The sequence below is a fragment of the Felis catus genome, chromosome B3 (assembly GCF_018350175.1).
Source record: "Felis catus isolate Fca126 chromosome B3, F.catus_Fca126_mat1.0, whole genome shotgun sequence".
Classification (NCBI taxonomy): Eukaryota; Metazoa; Chordata; class Mammalia; order Carnivora; family Felidae; genus Felis; species Felis catus.
Window position 1 is genome coordinate 139,696,061 of NC_058373.1, and position 8,605 is coordinate 139,704,665.

At 45.7% G+C, this 8,605-nt stretch overlaps 1 pseudogene; it reads right to left on the bottom strand.

The window, feature by feature from the left end:
- Nucleotides 1-8,062: 8,062 nt before the first annotated feature.
- LOC111561266 lies at nt 8,063-8,235 on the bottom strand (annotated as a pseudogene).
- Between the last annotated feature and the right edge of the window lie 370 nt (nt 8,236-8,605).

Below are 8,605 nucleotides of genomic sequence, written 5' to 3' on the forward strand. Positions count from 1 at the left end.
AGGTGTTCAATGAGGTTTTAGGGAGAGAGATTCGGCAATCTAGGGACATATTACGGAACCTTTGCAGACATTCCTAAATTCTATTACCTTCGGTTTCATTGGCCTGAAGAACTCCCCCTCTTTTGAGAAGTTGTTTAAGTTTATGTATTTATTTTGAGAGAGAGAGAGAGAGAGAGAGAGAGTGCAGGGGAGGAGCAGAGAGAGCAAGAGAGAGAGAGAATCCCAAGCGGGCTCCATGCCTAGTGCAGAGCCCAAAGTAGGGCTCATTGTCATGACCACGGATGGCATCATGACCTGAGCAGATATCAAGACGCTTAACTGACTGACCCACCCAGGCGCCCCTCTAAGGACATTTTCATGCAATGATTTATTTTACTTTCTTCCTTTCTAAAATTGATAGGCAGTCAACGCTGGAAGTTTACAATAAGCTAGAAGGCGGAAAGGAGAAGAAAGAAAAATCTCTGCGAAGTCCCACCCTGCGCTGGTGCATTTGAACCCCATCTTCCATCCGTAAGGCTCAGCTGTTTGGGAAAGTGCTTTCTGCACACGCAACTGTGTGCCGTGTACCTGACCACCTGCATTCTTCGAGGTAACGTTCTATCACGTGCATCAGGTAAGCTTTTGCAGACTCTTTCCACACACAGTTTTAAGAGCGCAGAACAGTCTGTTAGAAGGTGACATGGGGCGCCTGGGGGGCTGCTCAGTCGGTTAAACGCCTGTCTCTCGGTTTCAGCTGGGGCCGTGATCTCACGGTTCGCGAGGTTGAGCCCCTAGCCGGGCTGGGCGCTGAGAACAAGGAGCCTGCTTCCGATCCTCTGACTCCCCCTCTCTCGGCCCCTCCTGTGCTCTCTCTCTCTCTCTTTCTCAAAAATAAATAAACATTAAAAAAAAAAACCCACAACCCTAGAAAGTGTGACGTAGGCCCTGGCTCATTCCCACAGAGATGAAGGTTTTATGCAATTTCTTTTCTCCCTCCTTGTCCCCATTTTCCCAACCATACTGCATCCGCGAGGCCCCCTCCTCCCCAAAATGGAACGGAGTCTCCTGGAAATAACGGCACATCCAGCAACCGGGACAAAGTGAATGAGGGGAGTCGCTACTGGGTTATGGGCAGAATTCAGAGCATCAGCGTGACGTGGCAGTGCGTCCAGGGGACTGGTCACTGGGCGGCTGCTGAAGGGGCTGCTTCTGTCCTGCCCCTCTGTCCACTGTGGTTCAAAACCAGCCCAAGGACTGATGACTCTGTTCAACAAACGTTATCAAAACAGAGTACAGGGGCGCCTGGGTGGCTCAGTCGGAGAAGCGTCCGACTTTGGCTCAGGTCATGATCTTGCCCTTCGTGAGTTCGATCCCCCCGTGGGGCTCCGTGCTGGCAGCTCAGAGCCTGCTTCCGACCCTCTGTCCTCCTTCCTCTCTGCCCCTCCCCATCTCATTCCCTCTCTCTTTCTCTCTCTCAAAATAAATAAATAAACCCTAAAAAAAATAAATAAGTAAAACAAAACGCAAACGCAAGGGTGAGGGCAGAGAACAGATGCGACTTCCACCCCTCCATTCGTCCGGCCCTCCCTCCTCCTTCCTCCACACAAGCCACTGCCTCTCTCTCCTCCCTTAGAGCCCAGGACAGGGATTCAACGTGAAGACCGCCGCTGCAGACAGGGCCCTCCGAAAGGCACCCTGGCATTTCTGAGAAACAGAGTCTAAAGGAAAAGATGGGGCAGAAGCAGTGATTCTCAATAGACAGTCATGAGCCACCTGTCCCACCGGGTGAGTCCCGGCCAAGAGCCCCCTCCCGTAACCCGTCCTCCCGCTGCTCAAGCTTTTCCAGTACAGCCGGCCTTCGAGCCACAGACCTGGAGACTCAAAGGAGACAGGGAGATCCTCCGGGGTGTATCTGGCGACCTCAGATGACCCCAGCGAGGTGAGCAACCGTCCTGGTCTGCCCAAGACGGGGAGTCCCGAGATTCGGGACTTTCAGCGTTAAAACCGGGAAAGTTCCAGGCAAACCGGAATGAGATGGTCACCCTGACTCCGGGTCTCCTCAGGGCAACAAAACCACAATCCCATCAAATCAGGTGCCCTGATTTTATCAGGTAAGGCGTCATCCTCCGCATTTTCCAGGTGAGGAGACTGATACCTAAGGAGATGCAGGGACTCGCGTGAGGCAGGGTTATCTGTCTATACCTGTCTCCCCACTCAACTGCGAGCTCCAGGACACAGGGATCATGCATGCTTGTCTGTCTGGTGCCCCCATTTATACGCATACCGGGGACCGTGTGGTCACTCTATGCGTCTTTGAGGGATTTGCTGACCGGGAGGCAAGGCGTGGACGTTAGGGTGACGGGGGATGGTTTTTGGCCAGCGGGACACACACCAGAAAATGCATGGGGCACCCTAACTTTAAGACTGAGAGATGAGTCCCGAAAACACCCGGTTTTGAAGACCGATGGCGTCTTCCTTGCAGGGCTGTGGCCACAAGACTCGCAGGGCTGTGGCCAACCGAGGAATGCCTCTTAAAGAATGCTTACAAGAGGACTCATCCACCCTACGGCTCCCTGCGGAAGCAGCCCTTTGAGAAGCACCCAGACTTTATGTGAATTGGACTCGTTTTTCTCATTTTAAAGCACTCATCTGAGGGCCGCTTCCTGCTGGGTCAGAGGCTGGGAGTACCGTCTTCCTGCTCTCCCTCTGTCTTGCCACATCCAGCAGCCCCCATCTTTTCTTCCCCCCACCCCAAGGCGGCACCTTTATGCTCCAGCTGTCAGGCCTCATCTCGCACGCTCCTTCCTCTGCCTTGCTGAAGCCAGTGGGCACCATGGTTATTTTTCTTGGCCCCCCCTTTTTTTTAAAAATTTTTATATTTCCCTTTTTCCTTTCTTCTTTCTTTTGCTTCTCCTATCCTTCTTTTCCTTTCTTTTTCCCTTTTCCCTTTCTTCTTGTTTTTTTTTTTTTTCTTTTACTTCTCCTGTTTTTCTTTTCCTTCCACCTGTTTCCCTTTTTTGTCTGCGGGGGCCATCTTTGTGCCCCCCACCCCCTACCCCTGCAGCACTCCAGAATGCTAGTATCTTCCAGGAAGGAGCTTCTACACATATCTGGGGCCCCGGGTTTTATGTCTGCAGCTCTGTTTTCCCCAGCTGCCGCCCAGGGAACATCTCCTCATTGCCGGGCTCTGGAGGATGGACGTGGGGGTGGGGATGGGCTGCGTCCCCCCCCCCCCCCCCCCAGTTCCCGGCCCCCATGAGACTGTAACAACTGGAGAGCCTTCTCAGCGGACTACCACTGGTGGGACGCTGCACGGAGCAGACTGAAACCCACCCCCAGTCTTTCTGAGAAGGAGGCCCGTGTGGTGATCCAGGAGCGATGGCCGGAGGGGCGGGTTTCTGGTTTGGCACGTTTCTAGAAGGCTCTCCAGGTGCTCTGGGGGAACAGAGCCCAGTGCTGTGCCTGGGCTTTGCTCCAGCTCGCTGGTATCTTCGAGATGGGAGCTTACACCCAGGTCTGGTGCCTTGTTTTTTTTTTTTTTTTTTTTTTGCAGCTGCTGCTGGGGACATCTCTACGGCACCCGACTCTGGTGACCAGCAGGGCTTAGGTTCCCTGGGTCCCACAGGACAGTCCCCAACAAAGAAAGAGTTCTGGAATGGCCACCACCCCCAGGGCACAGGAGTGGCTGCAGACACAGGAGCTCAATCTCTGTGTGAAAGAGACCTATTAGCTTATCATCAGAGCCACAGCCCGAGGGCAGGTTTCTAATTAAACACACATCTGAGGGCTGACTGCAAACCTTTCCCAAGGCCTCAGAGGGCGGGCCCTCTCTTTGCACTCTCCCTCTGCCCGGCTCCAGAGCACCAGCCTCTCTCAGAGGGGAGCACTTCCAGGAGTCTGGTACCCCAGTTTTTGCCCTGGTTTTTACAGCTGCCCTCCAGGAGATATGCCTTGACCCCCTGGCCCTGGTAGCCAGGGGGCCTGGCATTCCTGCGTTCTGTGGGGCTGTCACAATTGGAGAGACAGGCCTTGGGAGGCTAGCACCCCCAGGGCACTGTAAAGAGAGCACACTGAAACACCCCAGCCTTTCTGTGGCAGAGGCTTACTTGCTTTCTCGGGGCAGGCTTCGGGTCTGGGTCACATTTAGAGGCTATGGAGGGGCTCTCGGGGAACGTAGATGGGGGACGCCATCCTTGGGGTCCCCTTCTGCCTCACAGCTCACAAGTATCTCCCCAAAAGGAGCTTGTACACACACCTGGTGTCCCAATTTTGTGGACTACTGCACAGAGAAGCCTCCAGATCACCTTGCCCTAGGGACAAGCAGGGCTTACCTTTGCAATTCCAGAGGGCTGTATATATTTGCATTCTTTAAGAGTTGCTGCCTTTTAAAGGGCCTGGATTTTAAGCTGCCTGAAACTAGGTGCTAACTGAAATGTTCCTCTTTCAGACACTGACTGGTCTGGGCATACCCTCGAATATTGGGAGCTACTAGGAATAAAACAGGCTGTCTGGACTATCACAAAAATTTGAGAGCCAACAAAATTCTAGGGCACGGTTGGATGTTAAGTTCCACCTTCTGTGTAAGGCCAACCCTTCGAACCTGGGAGACATGGTTGTTTCATATAATGCTTGGAAACCAACAAAAACAAAATGAAGAAACAGAGAAATGTGTTCAAACGAAAGAATAAGATAAAAACCTCAAACAAACAAACAAAAACCTTAAGGAAATGAAGATAAGTAATTTACCCGATAAAGAGTTCAAAGTAATGGTCATAAAGATGCTCACTGAACTCAGGAGATGAATGGATGAACCCAGTGAGAGCTTCAACAAAGAGATGTAAGATATAAGAGAGCACCAAACAGCAGTCACAGAATTGATGAATACAATAACCGAAACTGAAAATTACACCAGAGGGCTCACCAATAGACTAGATGAATCAGAGGAAGGGATCAGTGAACTTGAGGACAGGAGAGCGGAACTCACCCAGAGCCTCAAAAAGAAAAAAAGAGTAACAGTCAGTGAATATCGCTTAAGGCACCTATGGGACATCAAACAGAATAACATTTGCATTATTGGGCTCCCAGAAGGAGAAGGTAGAGAGAAAGGGACAGAAAACTTATTTGAAGAAATAACAACTGCAAACTTTCCAAATCTGGGGGAAAAAAACCTAAACATTTAGGTCCGGGAAGCACAGAGTTCCAAATAAGATGAACTCAGACTGACCTACGCTTAAACGCATTATAATCGAATCATCAAAAATTAAAGGGGAGAGTCTTAAAAGTAGCAACAGAAAAACAACTTGTTACATAAAAGTGACCCTCCCCTGCCCCCCATAAGACTTCAGCAAATTTTTCAGCAGAAACTTTGCAGGCCAGAGTAGACTGGCATGATATATTCAAAGTTCTGAAAAAAAAAAAAATCCAACCAAGAATACTCTACCTGGCAAAGTTATCATTCAAAATTGAAGGAGAGATAAGAGTTTTCTTTTTTTTTTTCAATATGTGAAATTTATTGTCAAATTGGTTTCCATACAACACCCAGTGCTCATCCCAAAAGGTGCCCTCCTCAATACCCATCACCCACCCTCTCCTCCCTCCCACCCCCCATCAACCCTCAGTTTGTTCTCAGTTTTTAAGAGTCTCTTATGCTTTGGCTCTCTCCCACTCTAACCTCTTTTTTTTTTTTTTTTTTTTGAGATAAGAGTTTTCAAGTCAAGCAAAAGCTAAAGGAGTTCATCATCACTAAACCAGCCTTACAAGAAATGTTCAACGAACTTCTTTATGCTAAAAAAAAGGGGGGGGCACTAATTAGTAACAAGAAAACCTGTGAAAATATAAATCTCACTGGTAAAGGTAAATGCATAGTAAAAGTAGTAGATGAATCGCTAATGAAGCTTGTATGAAGTTTAAAAAGACAAAAGTATTACAAATAACTCACTACAATAATTAGTTAAGGGATACATAAGTTAAAAAGATATAAAATGTGAAATCAAAATCAAAAGGGGGAGAAGAGTAAAGATATAGGTTTTTAGAATGCATTCAAATTTATGTTGTTATCAATTTAAAATGCACTGTTAAAAACAAGTTGTTTTATGTAAGCCTCATAGTAACCACCAAGCAAAAACTTCCACACAAAAGAAATGAGAAAGGAATCTAAGCATACCGCGGAGGAAAGTCATCAAATCACAAAGGAGGAGAGCAAGAGATGAAAGAAACACAGAAGAACTACAAATGCACCAGAAAACAGTTAGCAAAATGGCAATAGGTGCGTACCTATCAGTAATTGCTTTAAATGTAAATGGGCTAAATTTTCCAGTTAAAGACACAGAGTGGCTGATGGATTAAAAAACAAAACCCATCTATATGCTTGTCCAGAAGATAGTCACTCCGGACCTAAAGACACATGCAGAGTGAAAATGAAGGTCTGGGAAAATACCATGCAAATGGAAGTGAAAACAAAACAAAACAAAACAATCCAGGGTAGCAATACTTGTATCAGACAAAATAGACTGTAAAACAAAGACTGTAATGAAAGACAAAAAAGGGCGTTACATAATGCTAAAGGGGTCACTACAACAAGAGGATATGGCAATTGTAAATGTTTATGCACCCAACCTACAAGCACCTAAATATACAAAGCAAATATTAACAGACCCAAAGGGACAAATGGATAATGACACAATAATAATAGGAGACATTAATATCCCACTTACTTCAACGGAAAGATCCCCCAAACAGAAAATGGATAAAAAACATTTTTTTTATTATTTATGTATTTATTTATTTATTTTGAAAGAGAGAGAGAGAGAGAGAGAGAGTGAGCATGAGTGGGGGAGGGGCAGAGAGAGCAAGAGAGGGAGAATCCAATGCAGGCTCTGTGCTGTCAGTGCAGCATGGGGCTTGATCTCACAGTTGGTGAGATCTCACAGTCTGTGAGATCATTATCTGGGCCGAAATCAAGAGTCTGTCGCTTAACTGAGTGAGCCACCCACGTGCCCCAAGACACATTGGTTTTAAATGACACATTAGACCAGAAGGACTTACCAGGTATATAGAGAACTTTCCATCTGAAAGCAACAGAATGCACATTATTCTCGAGCACACATGGAACATTGTCCAGAATAGTTCACATGTTAGGCCACAAAACAAGTCTTAACATATTTAAGAAGACTGAAATCAGATTGGGCATCTTTTTTTGACAACATTGGTATGAAACTATAAACCAGTTACAAGAAGAAAAGTGGAAAATTCACAAATATGTGGATACTAAACAACATGCTACTGAACAATCAGTGGGTCAATGATAAAATCAAAGGTAAAATAAAAAAAATACCTTGAGACCAATGAAAATGGAAATATAACATATCAAAGCTTATGGGACAAAGCAAAAGCAATTCTAAGAGGGAAATTTATAGCAACACAGTTGTACTTCAGGTAACAAGAAAAATCTCAAATAAACAACGTAACTATACAGTTCAAGGAACTAGGCAAAGAACAAACAAAGCACAAATTCCGTAAAGGAAAGGAAATAACAAAGGTCAGAGCAGAAATAAATGAAATAGAGGCTAAAAAGACAATAGAAAAGATCAATGATACCAAGAGCTGATTCCTTGAAAAGATAAACAAAATTGACAAATCTTTAGCCAGACTCACCAAGAAAAAAAAAAAAAAGAAATAAGATTAGACTGAAATAAATGAAACTAGGAATGAAAGGGGAGACATTACGACAGAAATACAAAGGCTTGTAAGAGACTACCAGAAACCTACAACCCGCCAAGACTAAATCATGAAGAAATAGAAAAATATGAATAGACTGTTCACTAATAAGGAGATTAAATCAAGAATCTAAAACGTCCCAACAAACCAACATCCAGGACCAGGTGGCTTCACTGGTGAATTCTACAACACATTCCAAGAATTTATACCAAATCCTTCTCAACTTCCTCCAAAAAAATGAAGAGGGTGAAACTTCCAAACTCATTTTATGAGGCCAGCATTATTACCCCGATACCAAAACCAGACAAGGATACCACATGAAAAGAAAACTACGGACCAGTGTCCCCGATAAACATAGATGCAAAAACCTTCCACAAAATATTCACAAACTGAATTTAACAACACACTAAAAGGATCCTACGCCACCATCAAGTGGGACCATCTGCGAAGATGGTCCAATATTTGCGAAAAGTTTTCAATTAGCAATAATCGTGCCTCGGACAAACCTCATTGGCTACGATACTGCCACTGCGCAAAGCTAATATTTGCAAACCAATCAACGTGATACCCACATTAACAAAAGGAAGGATAAAAGGTATATGATCATCTGAATAGATGCAGAAAAAGCATTTGACCAAAATTCAACATTCATTTACGATAAAAATCTCAACAACTTGGCTATAGAGGCGGTGTACCTCAACATAGTGAAGGCTATATCGTGACAGTCCCACAGCTAACATTATACTTGACCGTGGAAGCTGAAAGCTTTTCCCTTAAAATCAGGATCAAGGCAAGGATGTGCCTATTCTCGCCACCTTTATTCAACGTAGTGTAGGAAGCCCCAGCTGGAAACGAGGGAAGATGAAAGGGCATCCAAATCGGAAGGAAGAGGTAAGAATGTCACTATTCA